The sequence below is a fragment of the Sinocyclocheilus anshuiensis genome, unplaced genomic scaffold, assembly GCF_001515605.1.
Source record: "Sinocyclocheilus anshuiensis isolate Anshui unplaced genomic scaffold, SAMN03320099.WGS_v1.1 scaffold2955, whole genome shotgun sequence".
Taxonomy (NCBI): Eukaryota; Metazoa; Chordata; class Actinopteri; order Cypriniformes; family Cyprinidae; genus Sinocyclocheilus; species Sinocyclocheilus anshuiensis.
This window is the reverse complement of record NW_015552787.1, coordinates 13,884-23,735: the sequence shown is the minus strand read 5'-3', so window position 1 is coordinate 23,735 and position 9,852 is coordinate 13,884.

The following is a 9,852-nucleotide window of genomic DNA, read 5'->3' as shown; positions in this document are numbered from 1 at the left end:
TTACTCTGCGCTGCGCAAAACTCCGCATTTGAACAGTCAATAGCAAATACTTAAACTAGTAACAAAACATACGTACAGTCACTGATTCAGAAGCGCCAGATTGTCATAGCAAAGTTGGAACTGACCCTTTTTTTTTTTATAGACTTTGTGCACAGCCAGCCTTGTACTCTTCTAGGCTCAAAAAACTGTCCTCCATAAAATGCGTTGCACAAATTCGAACATCTGGGTTGTGCTGTTCTGTTGTAAATAAATCTTAACCAATGATTCCTAATTGCATCTACTTCCGGAATGCCAAATAAAGTGCTTTTGCTTTCGCACTGAATCACACAGCGTCTCCCTGACATACTTTAGTCTTTGCAACTTTACAGATCTTCTTTATGCACCAAGAGCTTGTAACACTCCAAAGAGAAAGGAAAACTTGAAATCGCATCATATGACCCTTTTAAAAACACCGAAGCGCAGTGCCTTTAACTCTATCATCACATTAGGGTTCGTACGGTCATGAAAAACCTGGAAAAGTAATTGAACAGCAATTTCCAGGCCTAGAAAGTTTTGTAAAAATAAATAAACTCAATAAGTTTTTGAAAAGTCATGAAAATCTATTTCACAATTCTCTGCATAATAGAATTATGTTTAATCAGATCCTGAATTTCGTTGCGGGATTGCGCATACATCGCATTACTCATTCCCGCAGCTTTCGACTTTAAAATGAGGGAAATTACTGCAAAACCTTTATTCAATATAGCGTGTAGGTTAGACGAGTAAATAAATCCACACAAACCATCAGATGAAAACAGCGTAAGTGATTCAGCTGTACCGGGTCTTCTCTCTTTGACTTTCTCTTCACATCGACGCATCTAGAGCTGCTGCACGCTGCGATAGAAGACTTTAGCTCGGCGTTTCGGGACAGTTGACAGAATTGTCAATTGCCTAATCGGTCATTGTTGCATCGTCACAAAAATGTATTATTTTCACGTCTTTTTAAGCCATTCGGTACTCGCGCTCTCCAGAGGCGAGTGGTCAAGTGGTCAAGTGCAAAGACCACAAGTGGGTATTTGGACAAGGCAAAAGAGTCGTTTTTAAACTAATCCCAAGCCGTTTCATGTTGACGTCAACATGAAACATTAACATATTGCCCGCCCACTTATTGCGCGCGCAGACCCGGGAAAACTTGAACCTCTTTATTTGGACCAGCTTCTTCCTCCTCCGAATCACAGCCTTTAAGTATGATTAATAATTATTGCTTTGATGTTCTGTTGAGTATGAGAATGAATGATGTTCTGACTCACTTGTTTCGTTTCTAATTCAATCAGCTGTTTTAAACGAATCGTTTGATTTGAAAGATTCAATAAATCATTTATTAAAACATGGACTTGCTTCCACCTACTGGCGGTTTTATTGTCATCATTATTTATCCATGACAGGCCTAAAACAGACAAGGTGGCAGCACTACCAGAACAAAAACACATTTAGCAAAATATTGACCAAAATTCCTCCATTTCAGGCACCAGAATGAAAAAAAAAGCTTGTAAATAATAGTTAATTTAATAAGGCTAATTTTTCATTAAATAAAAACCTTATTTAAAAAAACCTAATCACAAAAAATTTCTCACATTTTGTAATCATTATGTAAAATTAGCTACAGGATGTCATGCAACATCCGTGAAATCTTGCTGGTGTGTGCCACTTTCTCTGATATGGTGAAACTCAGCACAAACCTAGAAAACCACAAACACGCGCAAGTAAGTGTATAACCAACAATGGGTGTAGAAAAGAGAAAGCCGAGTCTGTGTCCTGTTATGTGAGGACACATCACACATCTTGCTCTTCAACTCAATAGAAGTTACCTTAAGTGTTAAGGCTCACTCATTAGTATTCAGCATGCAGCTCAGCCTGCAATTAAAGAAAGTTTGTAAAAGTTTATTTCAAGTTTGTAGATTGCTTTTGTAAATTTAATATCCAATATATTGCTCTATAGTGCAAAATTAATGTCTGTGCATTAGCCTTAACCTAATTTTGGTAAATTCACATTTACCAGGGTTGCATTTCCCAAAAAAAGCATTGTATGGCTAAGCTGATCGTAGAAACACTTGCCACCAAATGGTCTCTACAATCGACTTAGCTCACGATGCTTTTGGGAAGCGCAGCCCTAAACGTCGCAGTTAACAGCAGCGACATTCAAAACATAGAACTGCGTTTACTGAAAAAATACCGGCTAACGTTAACATTAGTGCCCTTCTTTGATGTTAACATTATACTATAAGCAGTGACGCTAAAAAAGCATTCAAAATGCGCATTCAAAAGCACTAGGGAAATGCCATGCTTTACAGCGCTGTGTAAAAAACAGCGTTTCCCAAAAACATTCCTTCATCATGATATACTTACAACACTCAAAAAGCAAATAAGAAATGTTCACAGATGTTTTAATTTACTTACAAGTTGTTCCATTAAAGGGGTCATATTATGCGATTTCATGTTTTCCTTTGTCTTTGGAGTGTTAAAAGCTGTTTGTACATACAGAAGATCCGTAAAGTCTCAAAGGAGCAATTCCATGCAAATGCCAACCTTGCCATGAAAAAATAAAGTTTTTACCAAAATAAAAAAAACCTGTCTTAAGTTGTCCTTTAAGGTCTGTATTTTATTGTACTGATGTGCTGTCAGGGAAATTTTAAGGAAATTGCTTTATTCACCACATATGAGGTGTGCACAGATAAAAAAAAGATACATTTTCAATCAACCATATTTAATGCTTTCAAAAGAGGGATCAAAGACTCCCTTTTTTATACTTTGTTAACAGTAAGCATTTTGCAGAAAGATGGGGGCATGCATGAGAAATAAATACACTCACTTTGATATAACAGCACTGCCATGTAAATGTATAAGCCATATATTTAGAAAGTCATGACGCTTCAGTGCTGTGTCACATCCGTAACGATTTAAAGATAAAGTTTATACTGTAGGCCCTTTAATAAATATTAATACAAATAACGTGAAACTTTATATACAAAGCCAAAATATGTCCATGCTAATTATGATCGACTATTCATCTCACTTATTTGCTCTAAAAAACCTTAATTATGCGTTACGGACGTGACCGTTATGGACGCTTCCTATTAAATCATGCAAGTGACCAGCGCATATTTGTTCACCATGATGTTGCTATTAAAATCACTGACTCACATTACATTTATCTCTGTTACTGTATATCGGAACATTTCAGAAACCAATTCATTCTAGTAACATTTTAGAAATACATTTTTAATCAAGAGAACATCATTAAGATTTACATATCGCCATAATTCATAAACAATTATCGTCATAAATAATTATTTGATTATTACAGTATCAGAGAGAGAGAGAGGCGTGCACAAATGTTTACTCAGCTAATCGCCAACATCCTACCTTTAAGGACACGCCCCTCGTGATGGCGCGTGTTCCCTTTTCCTCACTTTCTTTCCCGCGCGCCCTCTGTTGACCAAGAGGAGTTATTTCCGAGGTGACTGCAGATCTTCTACTTCTGGATAAATATCTATTTCCAGTAATTGGTAAGTAGTTTGATATTTACATGTATATACATGGTTATTTTGAGAAAAGTGTATAAACTACAATAATAAATAAGTAAATATCTTGAACACACTGTGGCCATGGAGTGTATAATGAAATAATTCATTCAGTTTTAACAATTGTTTATTACACAATATCAATGCTAATAAAATTAATTAATATAATACAACAACCAATAAAACTATATACAATAACTAACAAAGAAACAACAATAAAAAAATTATTAATTCTATATAACTCTCATCCTATAGCGCAGTGGCAAAAACTAATGCTGAAAGACAAAGGGCATTCAGAGAGAGGAAGAGAAATAATGAAAATTTCAAGGAAAAGAAAAAAAGCAGAAAGACTAAGCAAGAAAGAAACACGATCAAAACAAGATGCAGTGAGAGTCAGGGAGCTTGCTAGAGAAAGACAGAGGAAAAGGCGTTTGCTGAAGAGGTCACAGTTTCCTGCTTTACTCCAGGAGTCACCACAGAATTCACCATTTCAAACAAGACAGTATCTAGGCAAGGCACTAAAACTGCAACATCACTGTGCCTTCTTCCAGAGAAGAAGAAAATGAATCGTGACCGCCACCACTACTACATATGATCATGTCAGGGAACTCTATGAGAGAGATGACATCTCAAGGCAAGCACCAGGAATGAGGAATGTGGTCACAGTCAGAGAGGGAGGAGTGAAAAAGAAAATCCAGAAACGACATTTAACAATGTCTATTCTAGAGGCCTACCGCTACTTCAAAAATGAATATCCGGAGTCTATAATTGGAAAATCTAAATTTGCTGAGCTTCGACCATCTCATGTGCTCCGGTCTTCAGACACTCCAAGAAATGTGTGTCTTTGCCGATATCACGAAAATATTAAGTTAGCCCTGGACTGTCTGCAACATGTCATCCCAAGGCGGGCATTCCAGAGCACACAGGATTTTGTTGAAGCTGTGGCCTGCAATCCAGATAGTCTCCTCTGCATGTTAGGACAGTGTGCTGAATGCAGGAATGGCAAGCTCTTGGAAATGCGTACCCTCTGTAACATCCCAGAAGAAGATGACCAAATTAAGGTGACCTGGTACGCATGGGGAAACAACAGAAGGCTGCCAAATAAGGTCCAAAAGAGTGGCACACTAGGTGATGTGCTTAATTTTCTCAAGATAGTGGCTACAAAATTTGTGCATCACTGTTTTGTTAAAAAACAGCAAAGTGGATTTTTCCAGGCCAAAAAACTGCAGGCAAAAACAGACCAGGAAACTGTGGTGCTGCAGGTAGATTTTGCCGAAAATTACACCGCTGCCTACCAAGACCAGATCCAGTCAGCACACTGGCATCAGAGGCAGGTCAGTGTTTTCCTCAGTCCTGTGGTCTGATGGAGATCCTGAGTCATATGCCATAGTGAGTGACAGCCTGGAACACGACAAGAGGTCTGTGGCAACCTTCCTCTCCAAGATTGTGGAGGACATTAAAATGAAACAAGATTGCAACATCACTGTGCCTTCTTCCAGAGAAAAACAAAATGAATCATGTGACCGCCACCACTACTACATATGATCATGTCAGGGAACTCTATGAGAGAGATGACATCTCAAGGCAAGCACCAGGAATGAGGAATGTGGTCACAGTCAGAGAGGGAGGAGTGAAAAAGAAAATCCAGAAACGACATTTAACAATGTCTATTCTAGAGGCCTACCGCTACTTCAAAAATGAATATCCGGAGTCTATAATTGGAAAATCTAAATTTGCTGAGCTTCGACCATCTCATGTGCTCCGGTCTTCAGACACTCCAAGAAATGTGTGTCTTTGCCGATATCACGAAAATATTAAGTTAGCCCTGGACTGTCTGCAACATGTCATCCCAAGGCGGGCATTCCAGAGCACACAGGATTTTGTTGAAGCTGTGGCCTGCAATCCAGATAGTCCCCTCTGCATGTTAGGACAGTGTGCTGAATGCAGGAATGGCAAGCTCTTGGAAATGCGTACCCTCTGTAACATCCCAGAAGAAGATAACCAAATTAAGGTGACCTGGTACGCATGGGAAACAACAGAAGGGCTGCCAAATAAGGTCCAAAAGAGTGGCACACTAGGTGATGTGCTTAATTTTCTCAAGATAGTGGCTACAAAATTTGTGCATCACTGTTTTGTTAAAAAACAGCAAAGTGGATTTTTCCAGGCCATAAAACTGCAGGCAAAAACAGACCAGGAAACTGTGGTGCTGCAGGTAGATTTTGCCGAAAATTACACCGCTGCCTACCAAGACCAGATCCAGTCAGCACACTGGCATCAGAGGCAGGTCAGTGTTTTCCTCAGTCCTGTGGTCTGATGGAGATCCTGAGTCATATGCCATAGTGAGTGACAGCCTGGAACACGACAAGAGGTCTGTGGCAACCTTCCTTTCCAAGATTGTGGAGGACATTAAAATGAAACATCCTGCAATGAAAGAGATTAACATATTTAGTGATGGAGCTGCTTCTCAGTTTAAGAACAAGTTCATCTGGTGTTTCATGTCAACTACATTCAAGGAGCTGTTTCCAACTTTAAGAGTACAGTGGCACTTCTTTGCCACAAGCCACGGCAAAGGTGCAGTGGATGGTGTGGGAGCAACAGCGAAGCGTGCAGTGTGACAGATGCTGCTTCATTTGTAGCTTCTGCAAGGAAGAGTTGCCTAAACATAAACATCAAACTCATTACATCCACCGAAATCACAGATTTTATACAGTATCATAAGCTGGATGAGAGATGGGCCATCACCACAGCTGTTCCCGGCACTCAATCAGTACATCACATTGACCAAGTCTCCTGGGGAGAAGTGCGTCACAAAATCTACAGTCAGGTGTCCATACGTTTCTCTCGGAAATCACATCTGCTGAAAGTCCCGAACGCCAGTCCTCTCTCTGAGCGTCAGTCAACAGCTGCAAAGAACATCAAAACTGGAGACTGTGTCTTGGTCCAATTCAAGGCAAACAAATCATTCAGGCAGTTTGTCGGACTTGTTAATAACCGAGAGCAGGAGGCACTGGAAATAAGGTTCTTAAGAAGGAATGACAGTGCTGGATTAGTGTACATCTTACCTGTGATGGAAGATAAAGCTTGGGTGACACCTGACCAAGTGATTGAGACTTTCAACCCAAAAGTAGACAACAGAGGGAGGTATCACTTTGCAGAGGCAGTCTTTGCAGAATAGAAAGAGAAAAATAGAAGTCATCTAATTAATCACATTTGTACTCAATTATTTGATATTTTGCATGTTTGTTTTGCCTTGATTGATGTTTTACATTAGCTTTTACATTTGATAATTTCAACATCTTTACAATATTTCATAACATGTAAAAAGTAAAGACTATGTCTACAATTAATTAATTTTACTTTATTTTATGTCTACAGTAAATTAATTTTAATTATTTTTTTTATTTCTTATTCATGATGATTCATGTTCATAATTTCTTATTCATGATGATTCATGTTCATAACAAGTGATCAGTTTACACTGTATGCTCACCTTTTTTGGACCTCTTGTTGCTACAAAGTCCTTAACGCTTTGCAAATGTTGGCCTGTGTAAAAAAATATTATGTATTTTTCAAGTATTTCTTAGAGATGTTCACATTAAACAATAAATGAACATACTGTATTGACTTTGTGCTCACCTTTTTTGGACATCTTTTTCACACAGCTCGTTTTGCTGCGTTTTAATCTTCTTAACATCCAAATGCCAGCCATTCAACTTGGTAAAACATAACTTCTGAAATTAAGTAATCTTTTGAGACGATAAATGACATGTAGATTATTCTAAAGTATTGGCTAACATTGCAATTATTTTGTCAAAACATAATGCAGCTATTTTGACTCACGATTGTGCATTTTGCAACGCAAACTAAGAAAAAATATTGCGATCAAATATAATATTGTCATCACTGTGACACACGATTGTATTTTGCATGCCATTCTCCACACAGGCTTACACACTAACAAGCAGACAATGCTTCAGTTCGCCTAAGCTTGTTCTGCGACCTCCGGAACTTGGTAAACATGTATTATAGCTGATGATGTATATTAGCAATTTTATATCATCCGGGGTCTAAAGTAAACACCACATTAGCAAACAATATCAAGTCTGAATTCAGTTTTGAACAGGTCCGCACTGGTTACATTTTAACACCGCATTCACACGAACACAAGCTCATCTATAACAAGGTGATTTCAGTTTAAATGTTATTAATATAAATTAACTTACCATACAGATGTCTCGGAGGACAATGTTTATTGGTTTAAATACCCAACAGAGACCCACAAACAGATCTCAGTTAAAGTTTTTAAAGCATTTTATCTGATTTTCCAGGGTCAGACAAGTGTCAATTTCAGATCCGTCATGTCCGTAACGGAGAGACGTCACGTTCGTAACAATGGTTTTTCCTTTGAATTACTGAAATAAATGAACTTTTCCACGACATTCTAATTTATTGAGATGCACCTGTAAATGCAAACATGAAAAACGAAATAAAATAATTTATGTTCCATGGAGAGCAAACCCTTATCGTTTCGGCTGGTATCATTTTTTTTAATTCGCAGAATTTCTACAAAGCATGTCGACTCCCAAAAACTCAAGTCCTTTTTTGTCACGTCCGTAACGCATGCATATTTCCCTCATTTAAAATATTAAACACGTGTATAGACTGATATTTTTCTGATGCCTGAAATCTATGGTTAAGGGTTTAGAAAAATATAAACAGATGTTTCAATATATTGTTAACATATGCATTCTCTGAGAATTTATGTTTCAAGTTTTTACTGCAAATGTCACGTCCATAACGCTGGAATTGCTCACTAGCGAATTTAAAGATTTCTAATAAATGAAGAAATTGACTTGACTTTGAGTTGAGAATGAATAGCCTATTCTAAATTAAATCAGTCTCGAAACGCATGACTCGGTAACGACTTTAAAAGAACTGTAATTAACCTTTAAAAAAATCATTGCAACATTAACTAATAGCCAACACAAACTGCAAGCCACGGAAGCAGCGGCACCGGTGCCTCTGATCAGAGTCTACACGGCTGCATGACGCTGTGCAAGCGCAGAGCAATACAGGGGTAGAGGAGAATCTACTAATATTGTTTGTTTGGATATAAACACTTCGAAATGGACCATATTCATAAAAATACATTTGGTGTACGCAGTTTACAAACTGAACATGACCGCCGCAACCTCGAACTTCATTCACTACAGTAAAACAGTTTCTATGGATAATTTGACTAATATTGTTCATACAAACTGCTATAATTTATTACGTTGTTATAATAATTTAGAATTGTAGTAATACTAAGTATTATAATAAATTTGTATATCATTATAAAAAAGTGTATATGTAAGAAATGTAATCATCAATGATGGATAAATAATTAAGTACAGTTTGTTGTAAATATAACTCCACTCGATTCTGGTACTGTCACGATACTGTGTCGATGAACGCACGAAGATGAAGATGAAGGAAAACAGTGTTTAATAAATCCACAGAGAGCTAATTCCAAGGTAAGGGAAGGCTGGTGACACATAACACTGACGAGACCCAACAAACTAACACTGAACAGACAGGAACTTAAATACACAGACCAAACTAGAATAATGACTAGACACACCTGAACTGAATGACGAAATCAAATCAAAAACCATAACAACTAACTAGACAGTGACAATGGTGCAAACAGAGTCCAAACTAACAGAAACTGTGACAGGTGACCTCTGCTAAATATACTTCTGATCTGCAAAGCTCGATTTGCTTCACCTGAATGTCACACATCTCATCGGAGAACCATTTGAGTACACAATTCATTCTCCTCAACTTATAATCAGAGAAAAGTTGTTCACTATATCAAAGACTATTTCTGACCCAGGAAAACCCTGTTTAATGTTTCAAGGCAGTCAGATAGATAAATTAAAGGAGGTATTTCACCCAAAAATGTAAATTCTGTCATACTCTCTCTCATGTTCTTCCAAACCTGTATGATTTTCTTTCTTCCATGAAACAAAAAAAAAGGAAATGTTTTGTACATTGTAATGAAAGGCAATGGAAAACAAACCAAGCTCTATTTTGATCACCACTGACGCTCATTATATCTGGACAATAACTTTCTTCACAACTTCTTTTGTAACATGGAAAAAAGAAAGTCATACAGGTTTGGAACAACATATGTGTCATGGATTCACCAGGCTCTCCCGTCACACACACACACACACACACACAATCACACTCACACTCTCACACACACACTCTCTCATTCACTCACTCACACACTCTCTCACACACA